A 14,147-nucleotide genomic window follows, 5' to 3' on the forward strand; every position below is an offset into this window, starting at 1 on the left:
AAAGTGGAGGGCCCTGCTGGGCATAGGTGGAAGAAGAGAACCTTGACCTCATGAAGGCTGGATGCCCCAGGGGGTGGGAATTTTGAGGGTGGGGAGGTGGGAGTGGGGGGGGGTAGATAGAGGTTACATCCACAGAGAAGAAGGAGGAGGGGCGAGGGGATTGGGGGTTCCGAGGGGGTGGTGGGGGATGGGGTAAGGGGACAACATAGGAAATGTAAATAAATCATCCAATAAAAAAAAAGAAAATAAAAAAAAAAAAAAAAAAAAAAAAAAACCTGGCTACTATCCGTGGCCCGGAGAACTGCCGCTTGCCGCCATTGACACGCACAGATACAACCCCAAGAAAGGCAGGGTCCTGCCCGGTACCGGCGGCACGCGGGCCGAACCTGTGGCCGGGATTGGCGCGCACTAGGCCACCGGGCGCCTGGAGCCCGCGGTGCAGCACCAGTATTGTGTAAGTGCCAAGAGACCACTCTGTCAGCAAGCTGAGAGGAAAACTGAGGCAAGATGTCAGGCCGGAGTGGGAAGAAGAAAATGTCCAAGCTGTCCAGGTCAGCCAGGGCTGGTGTCATCTTTCCGGTAGGGCGGTTGATGGGCTACCTGAAAAAAGGAACCTTCAAGTACCGGATCAGCGTGGGTGCTCCTGTCTACATGGCCGCGGTCATTGAGTACCTGGCAGCGGAAATCCTCAAGTTGGCTGGGAACGCTGCGAGGGACAACAAGAAGGGCCGGATAGCCCCCAGACACATCCTGCTGGCCGTTGCCAACGATGAGGAACTCAACCAGCTGCTGAAAGGAGTGACTATCACCAGTGGGGGGTGTCCTGCTGAGAATTCACCCAGAACTGCTGGCCAAAAAGCGAGGGACCAAAGGAAAGTCAGAAACGATCCTCTCCCCACCCCCAGAGAAAAGAGGAAGGAAGGCTGCATCAGGCAAGAAGGGGGGTAAGAAATCCAAGGCCACCAAGCCACGGACGTCCAAGAAGTCCAAAGCGAAGGACAGCGATAAAGAAGGAACATCAAATTCCACCTCCGAAGATGGGCCAGGGGATGGCTTCACCATCCTGTCTTCGAAGAGCCTCGTTCTGGGGCAGAACCTGTCCCTGACCCAGAGTGACATCAGCCATATTGGCTCCATGAGGGTGGAGGGCATCGTCCACCCAACCACAGCCGAAATCGACCTCAAGGAAGAGATAGGTAAAGCCTTGGAAAAGGCTGGGGGAAAAGAGTTCTTGGAAACAGTAAAGGAGCTTCGCAAGTACCAAGGCCCTTTGGAAGTTGCTGAAGCTGCCGTCAGCCAATCCAGTGGACTCGCAGCCAAGTTTGTCATCCACTGTCACATCCCCCAGTGGGGCTCCGACAAATGTGAAGAACAGCTGGAAGAGACCATCAAAAACTGCCTGTCTGCAGCTGAGGACAAGAAGCTTAAATCCGTCGCCTTCCCACCGTTCCCCAGTGGCAGAAACTGCTTTCCCAAACAGACGGCCGCCCAGGTGACCCTCAAGGCCATCTCTGCCCACTTCGACGACTCGAGCTCGTCCTCGCTGAAGAACGTGTACTTCCTGCTCTTCGACAGGGAGAGCATCGGCATCTACGTGCAGGAGATGGCCAAACTGGACACCAAGTAGCTCTCTCCATGGGGGCAGGAGGCGCATCAGTGTGACGTCACAAGTAGCTCTCTCCAGCGGGGCAGGAGGCGCATCAGTGTGACGTCACTAGAGCGGGGGTTTTATTTTTTTAAAAACGATTGCAGAAGGGTGACGGGGCATGGGAGCAGAGTGGGTGGCTGAGAGGGAGAGCGGAGGCAGCTGGAACAGGTCCTGCCTGCCTGGGGAAGGGGCCCAGTGCATTTTATATTCTCTTTACAAAGGGCCTCTCTTCCACAATTAACCAGGTCTCCACCAGGGGTTTCTTTTCATGTGTTTTTCTTCCTGTTGTTTTAGAACTTTTTTTTAAAACAAACAAACATAAAAATAGACCTTGTTTAGATTTATAGCCTTGACTTTGACACACTCTCTCACACACACAAAATCCGTTCAAAGTTCCTACGTGTTTGGTTCCCCCTTTTTCCAAGTGAAAATGACGTGACTGTCTAACCTAGGTATACTGGCTGTCTCCTTCAGTGGAGAGAAGATGAGAAAAACATCATGGGGTGCTTTCCTGTTATAGGATCCCCTCCCTGATGCCTAAAATATTTGTAACTACGCCTAAAAGGGTTTTGCTTCGGGATTTTTGTTTGTTCATTTTTTTTGTTTTTTTAAAGAAAAAAGAAAAATGAGAAGAAAAAAAAACTTAAAGAATTAAAAAAAAAATAGAAATGTACTTCTTGAAAAAAAAAAATATTTAAAATGACCTTGAAGATTTAACATTAATTTTACAGTCAAGGAAATAAGGTTTAGAATAATCGATTTTTTTTGTTCCCGTTAATGTTGTGTTTTATTTTAGAAATATAAACATATTTGAGATGGGGATAGCACTAAACCTCATGTGTTCTGATAATAAAAGAGAAAATAAAATTGGTCCCTAGAAATCAAAATTGCATAAACAGAATCCTATGTGCTATTGATATCCATTAAGATGGGCGAATTTTTTATCTTTTTTTCTGATTGATTTTCAATGGCCAGCAGCCCTGAATATTTTGATGTTTCTTGTTTTGAGCAGAGTCATCTTTCAGTCAGACACCCTTTCAAGTAGATGCTCTTTAAACAAACTCATCTGTTAAGAGGTACTCAGAATTTGAAACACAAACAAAATGTAATAAATATTTTTTAGTTCTGGAAGGATTCTTCTTTATTTATATTTTGTGTTTAGATGTCAGGAGTGGGGCATTTGTAATTGCCTGTAAGGTAGTTTGTCTGAAACTTTACTTTAAAAATATTTTAGTGCTTTTTTACTTAAAATATTTAAAATATAAATACTATATTTATATATTATATTATATCTATATTTATTAAATATAAATATTTAAAATATTTAATTAAAATGTTCACTGTTCTTTTCCCATTCTCAAGCCCCTCCCAGCTATCCCCCTCTAGCCCCTCCCAGGAACACTCCCTCATTCAAAGTGATAGTCTTCTTTTCTTTGACTATTAATACTAGATGCATATATATGTATGCAAAAATACACACAAACAAATAAAGCCTCCTGAGTATGTTTCTGCTATTTTTATGAATCTGGTTTCAAGGCTAGCCTTTCAGCATAGGACAACAAATAAGGAAAATCATACCTGGACAAGTCTTACATTTCTCCATACAGTCTTTAGTTCCTGCAGTTCTTTATCTCATGGTGGGATATCACACACTCTTTTCTCCTTTCATGATAACATATCCATTGGTATTGTCATCATTCCAGTCTTGTTTTACAAGCATTTCCAAGAGAGACTATTTCACAGCAAACTTTTGCCTCTTACCCTCTTTCTACCCCCTCTTTTACGATGTTTCCTAAGTCATAGATGCCTTAACTTTGATGTATGGATTGAGGCTAGCATGCATAAAATCTGTTGAATCCACATATTGTCCAGTTGTGGTTTTCCATGATGGTCTCCATTTGTTATAAAAAGAGGTTTCATTATAAGAGATGAAGATACTATTTTTCCATGGGCACAAAAAGAAATATTAGAATGTCATTAGAGACTATGTTGATTCAGTAAAGTATAAGTTACAGTTTATCTTCCATGATTAATGACTTTACTAGCTCTGGATAGTTGGCTACTATTTCAGTACCAACAATTGTTATCCTCTTGTTTATCTGGTCTTAAACCTGTCAGCATTATTCTGATTACGACTAAGTTATGTGTGTAACTCCTGCACACTTAGCTTTATCATACCATGCTGATAATTGTCTTCATTCATAGGCATACTATCTGGGTTAAATGGCTGATCTTTAGAATCCTTTTCCTGGAATATTATAGAACCAATAAAGATAGTCCCAAGGGAGGAGGCTATAAGGTTGGATTCAACTTGGGGTGCCAGTGGATGCTGTATTAACATGCCTGTGTTTTCGGCAATGGGGATTTACTTTGCAGCGCTGGAGGTGGAAATTAAGAGCAATAATATATAAGCGCAAATAACTCTTTTAAAAATGGAGTAGATAGCTAAACAAAGAATTCTCCACTGAGGAATTGTGAATGCCTGAGAATCACCTAAAGAAATGTTCAACATCCTTAATCATCAGGGAAATGCAACTCACCTGAGGACCCAGCGATATATCAATCCTGGACATATACCCAAAAGAGCCTCCACCATACCATAAGGACACATGCTCCAAGATGTTCATAGCAGCCTTATTTATAATACCCAGAATCTGGAAAGAACCCAGATGTTCTTCAACAGAGGAATAGATAAAGAAAATGTGGTACATTTACATAATGGAATACTACTCAACTATTAAAAATGACTTCCTGAAATTTATAAGCAAATGGATGGATGCAAACACTGAAGGAAAGACCATCCAGAGACTGCCCCACCTAGGGATCCAACCCATTTGGAGATACCAAACCCCAGCACTATTGATGATGCCAAGAAGCACTTGCTGACAGGAGCCTGGTATAGCTGTCCCCTGAGAAGCTCTGCCAGAACCTGACCAGTACAGATGCATATGCATTGAGCAAGGCAACCCAAGTGGAAGAGTTAGGAGAAGGACTGAAGGAGCTGAAGAGGTTTGTAATACATAAGAAAGACTACACTATAAACCAACCAGACCTCCCAGAGCTCCCAGGGACTAAACCGCCAACCAGTGTACACAGCGTGGGACCCATGCCTCCATCTGCATATGCAACAAAGGATGGACTTTAATGTGGGGGGAGGCCCTTGTTCCTGTGAAGGATCGATGCCCCAATATAGGGGGATCCTAAGGCAGTGTGGCAGGAATGAGTGGGTGGGTGAGGGAGCACCCTCATAGAAACAGGGATGATGGGGCATGGAATAGAGGGTTCATGGAGGGGAAACTGGGAAGGAGGATAACATTTGAAATGTAAGTAAATAAAATACCCAATTTTAAAAAGAGAGAAAAATAGCAATAGTATTAGCAGAAACTAGGAAAGTATAAAGGGAGCATTGTGGAGAAAGGCAGAGAAGCAGTAAGAGGAAAATTAGAGAGAATAATGAATTAAGGAGAAAATTAAGAAAATGTGGGGCTCTAATTAGTGAGAAGCAAGAGAAAGGTAAAATAAAAGTAAGGATATCTGAAAACACTATGTCAGGCAAGTGAACCATGCCACCAAACAGAAGAGCTGGTACAGCTGACTGAGCCCAAACCCTGTGAAACGCAAAATTGAGTATGGTAGCAGTGAGGCTAGCTTGCTGCCAAATTCTAATTTCTCATGAAACCCCACTCCGAGGACCACAACAATCATTCATATAGGGGAAACACCTGAAGTCTTTCCCCATGGCCAATAAAGCCATTACTGGCATCTCCAACTGATCCAAGGGGAAACATCTACCCCTGGATCACACCCACACCTCAGTGTTTATAAAGTCTCTATCCACATGGAGTAAGTGCACAGGTCATTTCACTGACAATATTCTGAGAGTGGGTATTTACTGAGCTATAACACTTTGTAGAAGAGTTGTCTCTTGAAAGCATTCACTGCATTCATTGCTGGAAGTTAGAACTGCCTAGCAGGCTAGGCTCATACCTCTGTCTTCCCTGCTGTGTATACCCACTGTGGCCTACTGTCGCTCCCTCTGCTGCTGGCATTAGCATTGCCACAGTAGCAGGTGACACTTCCAACCCCAGCTACCTACCCTGTGCTGGCTTCCCTTCTGTAAGCCTTTGTCCATTTCCAGCCAGACCAGAGACCTCCAGAAACTCGGGTTCCACAAAGGATGACAGAATTATCAGGAATCATACTATTAACTATTTACCCCAAAATAACTACCATACATATAAGTCTGTATATAAACATTTATAAGCAAATAATTTTTTAATATCTGGGGTGACCCTGATTCCACAAGTCGAAGATAATCTAACAAAAATCACAATGCCAAACATGAAAAACCCTCCTTTTGAGGTGTTGGTCAGAGTTGCTCAAGAGAGTCCCAAGTAATTATAGGTCATTGTGATCACTCCCTATGGGTGTTAGGTTGCTTCCTATTGTATAAACCTTTTTAATTGTTTATAGAAGTTTAGCTGAAACTATTTAATAAACCCAATTACCTTAATAATGTTGTCAAAATACAAACAAAAGAACTAAATTATATTTTTAAAAATGATAGAAAGATGATCATTGGGTGGTATTTTTGTTACATGAGCATAAAAATATTCATATTTTGAATATCAATCCAAAAATATGATACAGGCTTCTGTAATCATATTGATTAATGCTTATTTAATCAATTTGTAGTCAAGTTGCAAAAGACCATGATGATATATAATGGTAAATATATTGATGTCACATCTCTATGTTTTGGCCAATCTTATTAGGAACCTAATACCTCCACTCCCACAATGAGCTTGGTACCCCTTCCTCCATGGAGGCTAGTGCTGACTTAATCAATCTAATGCCATTTGTATTATAATGTGGACCACAGACTTCACTTGAACTTTCTCTTTTTTTCACCTTGTACTTCAATGTCATCACTGATTCTCAATTGTGTGGAGCATTAGATTTCCAATTTTTCTTTAAGATGATCTTCCAAAGTTTATTTGACCTCATTGTCATGGTATATTTCCTGATAGTTACACTAATTTTACTTCTGGATTCTGTTCTATAATGCCTATTTAAATGCTTTGGGGTAATGTCAGCAAGATTCCTCCTTCTGTGTGCATAGTTTTCAAATATTTATATGGTTAGTATTTCCCTCCTTAGCTCTGCTTCGTCTATATAGACATTACCTAGTTCTTTTAATCTTTCCCCATAAATCAATCCCTCTAGTCCTTTAATCATGCTCCCTGATGTTCTTTGAATCTCTTCCAATTTCTTGACAGCTCTCTCATGTTGAGATGCCCAGAACTGTTTACACTATTCTAGGTGCTGCCTCATCAGTCTCACACTGAGCAGTTTTCTCTCCTTGATGCATTTGACAGCCCACCTCACTGTCTGTGGTGCAAAAGATGCTATTTGGAGGCCCCATTCACCGTTTAAACTTGGAATGCATTCTGTCACCGTTAATGTCAGGTACACTCTAGTATTTGTTACCATCCTGAGAAGCCATTATCAGATGACAACATTTTAGAAACAGTAAGGAAGGAGTGTGGACATGGACACTCAGAAGTGAGTGCTGTTTTTAAAGGCTGTAGACTTCTGAAAGGGCTTGGTTATAAAGAGATGCGAATTGTCCTTTTTCGTTTGTAAGACTAACTAGACCTGACTGCTAGCTCTAGAGTGTTTCTGTTGTTTGACCTTGATAAGGTTTCTGGAGACGCATCATAAAATAAGAAAGAATACCCTCAAGATTACTCTAAGTAAGCAGCGTGATTTGTAAAAAGTGTTTAGAATACTTAGTTGGCATATTAGATGCAGCCAATGAAATCAATGTTAACTACTTCACTTAGATCATTGAACAGAGGTAAATTTGCATAATAGACACATATTTTAAATGCACATTAATGAGTGTCAAAAATGTGTATACTCATGTAACCAATACTCAAATCACATTATGCATATATCTTTATGCACATTTTTATGTTCGTCTTTCACTCCTTGATCTCCTGAAGGGTAATATGCAACTCATTTCTTTTAGCATATCTTTATTTTGCAAAATAATTTTAATGGAATCATATATCATATACTATTGATTTTGTGTGTTTGTATGTGTATGTATATAAAGCTTAATAAGACAATATTAAAAGGCTTTATCTTCTATATATATATTAAATGTATACAAATACATAATGTGTATAAATGTATACACTTCTCAGTGTATCAGTGAAAATATGTTAACATCAATATTCAAAAATTAAATAAATGGTTTTTTGGCTGTATGTTTTTATTTCCTCCCATTTATCTGTAATTGACTGGTTATAGCAATTAGGTGTGTAATTTACTTTTTCAAAAGAGTCCAGCTTTCTTGCAAAAATAATCCTTGTCTTTTTAATCCTTACCAGTGATGTGTGCTTATTCCAGTTGTTGAACATTCTCGGTGATAATTGGTGTTGTAAGACTTTCTAAGCTGTTCTTTAGTCATCCTTTCTACAGGATATAATCAAAATTGTGGATGAAAATTTAATTTTGGATGGCAAATTGAGGACCTTCATTATACTTTTTATTCATCCGTCATCATTTGATGTCTACTCAAATAATTTATCCATTAAACTTAGACTTGGGTTTACTATATCAATGCATGTATGTTCATTATACTCAGTCCTTTACAAAATATACATACCATATTTTATCCAAGCCCTTTTTTTGCCTCTGATATATTTACCACTATCTATGAAAATGCAAAAACTTATTTTTGATGAAATTTAATTGGTATTAATTATATTCACCTTATTGAATAATTTTTGTACATTTAGATTTTTTTGTTTACATTTGAAATTTTCAAATGTTTCGTGTTCTTACATCTAGCTTTATAGATAAAAAGGAAAATAAATTTATATATTGTTGAATAATTATTTACACATGTGTTATAAATATAAAAAGTACATTGAGATCCATTTCTTAAAACATCTACTGCTGAGAGAAATTATTTCCCACTATATTTTCTTGACTATTTTTCACAAAAATAAATTGACACTATGTATATAATTTTGCTCGTTAATTTCTACTACGATCCTGTTGGGAGTTTCCTAAGGACTACAAAGGAAAATAGATCGGTTTGGAGAGACAAGAGAAGTTAACATTATTTAATCATTCCTTGAAATCAAGGGAGGTCTTTCATTTCCTCATTACTTGGTTTCTTTCTGAAATGTTATATGGCAATATGTGATTCACTTTAAAATTCATTTGCATTTGCTTAAATGTTCACTTGAACACAAAAATTTTTAGTGCTTCAAATGGCATTATTTCATGTTAATTTCATTTTATAATGTACTTTTAAATTTTCATATTCATATTAATGAAGATAATATTTGTACATTAATTCTGTTCCCTGTGGCAATGATAATTTCACTTGTTTGTCAAATTGTATGTGTTTGTTGTAGTCTGTAAGTTCTTCCAGGTTCTCTGTGTCTTTGCAGTGAATACAATATGCTATTTAACCCTCTTTACTGACCTCTGTTGTTTGCTTTCTTCCATCTTATCATACTTGCAAAATGGAAGAGGTAAGAATTTGCGTGTGTGTGTGTGTGTGTGTGTGTGTATGTGTGTGTGTGTTACTTTTCTTATCTTAAAAAGGCATTAAATACCTTATTATAGATTACAATTCATGTATATTGTCTATGAACTGCTATCTATTCAAGTTATGTTTATATCAAATTTATTGATAATTTTCCATGAATTTTGATGACTTTCTCAAATATTTTTAATTCTGTTGCTATTAAAACTATGTCCATTAATTTGATATTCTAATAATATTGGACAATGCATTTTTCAGTTGCATATTTTTTGAATAGGAAGCAATACTTAGGATTGAGCCTTAGGCAATATTTCTGCTGCTAGTAAGTGTCTGCCACTGAATTATATTCCAAATCCTCTCTTCTCTGGGATTTTTCCCCTAGAAATAGCTATTAAGATATAAGATAATATTCTTCTCTGCTACATTATTATTGGATTGTAGTTTTTCTATTAATTAGTGAGGAGAGTGCTAAAAATATTTAAGGTTAGGTTTTAATTGAGACTTTTTTGGCATGGGATTTGAAATCATGTTCTTAGGTTCTTGTGAAATCAAAATGTCCACATATTGAAAGAATGAACCTTTTCATTCTAAAATAACATCATTTTTTGATGATTCTCCTAGACTTCAGTTCCATTTCATATGTTATTAATGCAGACCCATCTGCTTGTATAGATATAAATTTTTTCCTGGCATATTGATATTTTGTCATTTAACTCCAAACTTATCTGTGCCTTCAAAAATTTGCCTGTTGCAAATAGCTATTTAAATCCCAAGCTTCTGAAAGTCTCAAATGCATCCTTGTTTACAATAGTTTGATAGGAGTATGTAGCCCACTTTGGAATGAACATAAATTGTTGACATTGCTGCCCAGGATTTATCTCTCCCTGCTTCTTCTCTACCTCTTTCTTCTCTTTCTCCTTCTTTACTTCCTCTCCATATCTTCTGCTTGAATCCTTTGTTAGCTTTGATTTCCTTGAAATTTGGGGCTATATGTTCAGTCTTAGCTATTTAGAAATATTTGTTTATAATTTTCCTCTGAGAGGTGACCAGGAGATTGACATATTTACTCTAAAACATTTTTACGTTTGTACTTACAGATGTCTAACATATGATAAAAGAAACTTTATCATAAAATTTTAGACCTAAAACACCCCTTAGCAGTCATGCCAATGCATGTATGTGTACATGATGTAATTCCTACTCTATATCTAGATTTATTTTCATTTTAAGCCTTCAAGACACTTTTGGAGATTTAAAATATGGGGAGTAAGTACTGTCTATATTTGGCATGTATGTATCATTACCCATGTCCTCACTTCTTGGTGATTCAAACCTCCAGATGGCATTATTTTCACATCAGCATGAGAACTGCTTTTAGTTTTCATGTTGTCTGGCACTAAATTCTCTCATATTTGGTTTACAAAAGAAGTGTGTATTTTATTTGATTTGAAAATGTTTTCACTGGAGTGAAAATACTTGGATAAAAGTTGTGAGATTTTTTTAAATGTTTTTTTGTTTCTTGCTGCACTTAAAAATATGTTTATGTGTGCCTTCAATAAAATTATCTCTTTGTTACTCAATACTTTTTGTTCTAAGAAACCTTGAAGAATAGATTTGTCTTAATTAAAGTTTGAGAACAGCAGAAAAAAATAGTTTTGAGGAGGAGGAGTTTTGTATTAACTTGACATATCTACTAAACTTGGAAATAAAAATATATGAGCTTGTTTAATAAACATATATCTTTTAGAAATCTGTGTTGAGATGTGATATTAATTTGATAACTATCAAAATATAGATGCATTAAAATGTTATGATGTGAAATATACATACCATAAATTTAATGTAGATAGAGAAGATTGGAGAATGAACAGTAGTCCACATATGTTAAGAAGATAAGAAACACTGAAAAGTGAGCAACATTATAGGCAGAGAATCCATTAAAAATTGGGTCTTGAAGGCCAAGGATAGACAGGAAGATGAAATGAAATAAACACTGTTAGCAGATAATATATATCATCATACAATTGATGCTGATTGTGAGCATTGACAACATGATTTAACAGTGAATAAAGAGTTACTGACATTAACAAGAATAATTATTGTCATGTGATTGAGAGAACAATTAATTAACAAATTATATTTGCAATAAATATGAAAGAAAAAATGGGGAAAATAAATACTGGCAAGTTTGTAATAGAGATGTTTCTCTCTGTGGCAGTACTGGGCATGTCAGCTGCAACAGTGGTCCCTGTGTATTGCCTGGTCAGCAGGATAGAGCTAGCCCTAATAGCAAGAATTGCTAGTGAGCTGTCCCCAAGAGTGTAAGAGGTTTGTCATAACAGTATGAAAGATTCAAATGTTCTTTCTGTATGAATAATTTAAATAGGTGAAAAGAAATGACACCTACAATCTGGATGAAGTTTCTATTTCTATGTCTGGTGTTTTATAATGACAAGAAAGTTAACTCCCAAAATTTATAAGAGCAATTTTCTTACCTATTTACATTTTCTTAGCTGCACTATATAAGGACAGTAGCTGAATGTGAAGATGGCAATAGACAGTTTGGGGGATTGAAAAGAATATAAAAGCCACCTAACTAGTCATAAGTGTATTAAAGACTGCTTAGGATCAGCAAATACAGAAAGGTCATGGATCATTAGCAGGGATTCATCTGAAACTTATTTCTGCAAGAATAAAATGCAGCACAACTGCTTATCTGTTTATTTCCTATAACACTGAGCTTCTGATGGGCAGAACAGAACTTGACAGAGAACTACATATCACCATGCCTTGTGCATTGCTATATGAATCCAATGAAGGGATAAAAGAGTGAGAAAGTTAATGTAATGGTAAGCCACATAATGTAAGTTCCTAGAGACTAAGAATACAAAAGAAGGCAGAAATATGGTTAGGTCATTGGGTCATTAAGTTTTATGTTGCATTAGTTTAGCAAAATAATAAATGATGTGAGTCTCACTACAAGAGATGGTGTTCTGAAACTGTGCGGGTGGTATCCCAAGGGTGGGTGAGTTTAAGTTTATGGATTTTTTTACTACAAATTATATTACTACAGTTAAAATATAACTAAATCATATGACAGGAATACAAGAACTGCCAAGTCAACTTACAATAATGACTGGTTTTTAATAGTTTTGATAGAGATATATTCTTAAAGTGACATTGAAAGATGGATAGTCTACGAAAGGTGGTTAGGAATGGTCCCAAAGGGAAAATAAGTAGCCAAAGGTATGCTTTTTACAACTCAAGAAATTACTGTATCTTGTGGGAGAAAATGCATTTGCAACTTGCAAAGAATACTCAAATGCCAATGTTCTTATTAAAAAAAAGAACTGTATTTTCAAAGAGCAAGCACATAGGCAGAACTCTTTCACTCAAATTGTTCCCCATCCTCATGCTATTTTTGGTAAATGTTACTGTATTCTACAGATGGCTGTGGATATTAGCATATACTATATAAAGTCATTTCTTATGATCTTCAATTTATGTGTGAGAGATAAACTTCCTTACCTCTCAAGACATTAAAACAAAAATTGGGTGCAGGTAGTTTCATAGGTGATATAATCCTTAGAAATATAATTGATTGTCAATGTTCCTTATAAATCATAGTATATACTTGTGTTTAAAAGTTCTGTGACTAAAAGATTTTCTCTGGCTAAGTTTATGGTAAAATATCTGCCTTTGTCAAGACCCATCAGGTCTTCTCAAGACCATTTCACTCTGGTAAGCATGTCTTTGATAAGTTCACACTACAGCCTATGACTGTTTTTGACTAGCATTAGTGATTAGAATTTCTGATGAATAGTAAGTTTACTTTTGAATAGCCCTGATAGCCAGCAGTGGTAGATGACTTTCAGAATTGTTTCCTTGATCATCCATAACATAAAGAATATTGCTTCATGGGTAAGCTGATATCTGTAACCATGTGACATATTTGGAATATATTAGTTCACAGAGTTTAAATGTTGAACACTTTGTCCCAAGTAAAACTGTGTTGAGAAGTTAAGATAGTTAAGAAGCAATTAATTTATTAGGGCTTTCTCTACCAGAAAGGAATAATGACATTATTACATAAGTTAGATGTCATCAGAATGCTGATAAAATAATGACTTTGGTCCTTTCTTCCTGTGCACTATTTAGTGTGTCATTTTTCCATTCTGCCTTCCGTCATTGTATGATACATCAGAAATTCCTTCTTTACTAAACTCACTTTTGCTTCTCAAAAACAAATGCTGAGATGGGGTTTTGTCAACAGGTGTCATCTTTGGGAGACAGTATTATAAAGTATTGTCAAAAAGGGATCTGGAGAGTGAGCTAAGAAGTGAAAAAAAAAGAATGAATGAATCAGTTAATTCAATAGTACTTCTGTAAAATGTTCATCAGTGTTGTCACACAAAAGGACATGAAATGTGGGGCACCATCTATAACACCCCTCAATCATTTGTAGTTTCCTCAAAAGTTACTGGCTTCATGATATCTTAGATAGCCTCTAGCTAAATACTGAGAATAACCCTGGAAGTCTCATTATAGGTAGTCAAGTAACAGAAAGTTGCCAGTACTTAAAGGAATGAGCTCTTAACCTGGAAAATATTCAACTTATATGCAGATGAATTAGATGGAATAAGTAGAGAGAATGTGAAAAAGACACGTCTGCAACAAAGATTAAATGAGATAATTCATGCTAAATCTCAAAACAGTCTAAAGGATCATCAATACTATTTTCTCTATTATAAACCTAATCACATTATTTTCCCTCATTACCTGTGCTTTTAGACATCATCTTATGTATTGGTTGATTCTAGGGTAGTATTCATATTGGCTTTATAACTCTATCAATGCAAATGTCAGTCTCATATTGTTTGTGTCATACTTTGTAAACATAACTTAGGGACTTAGTGTGTCAATGCTCAG

At 36.8% G+C, this 14,147-nt stretch overlaps 1 pseudogene; it reads left to right on the plus strand.

Moving 5' to 3' along the window:
- Positions 1-507: 507 nt before the first annotated feature.
- On the plus strand, positions 508-1,627 carry LOC114631610 (annotated as a pseudogene).
- Positions 1,628-14,147: the final 12,520 nt, after the last annotated feature.

This window comes from Grammomys surdaster, unplaced genomic scaffold (assembly GCF_004785775.1).
Source record: "Grammomys surdaster isolate TR1022 unplaced genomic scaffold, NIH_TR_1.0 363, whole genome shotgun sequence".
Lineage (NCBI taxonomy): Eukaryota > Metazoa > Chordata > Mammalia > Rodentia > Muridae > Grammomys > Grammomys surdaster.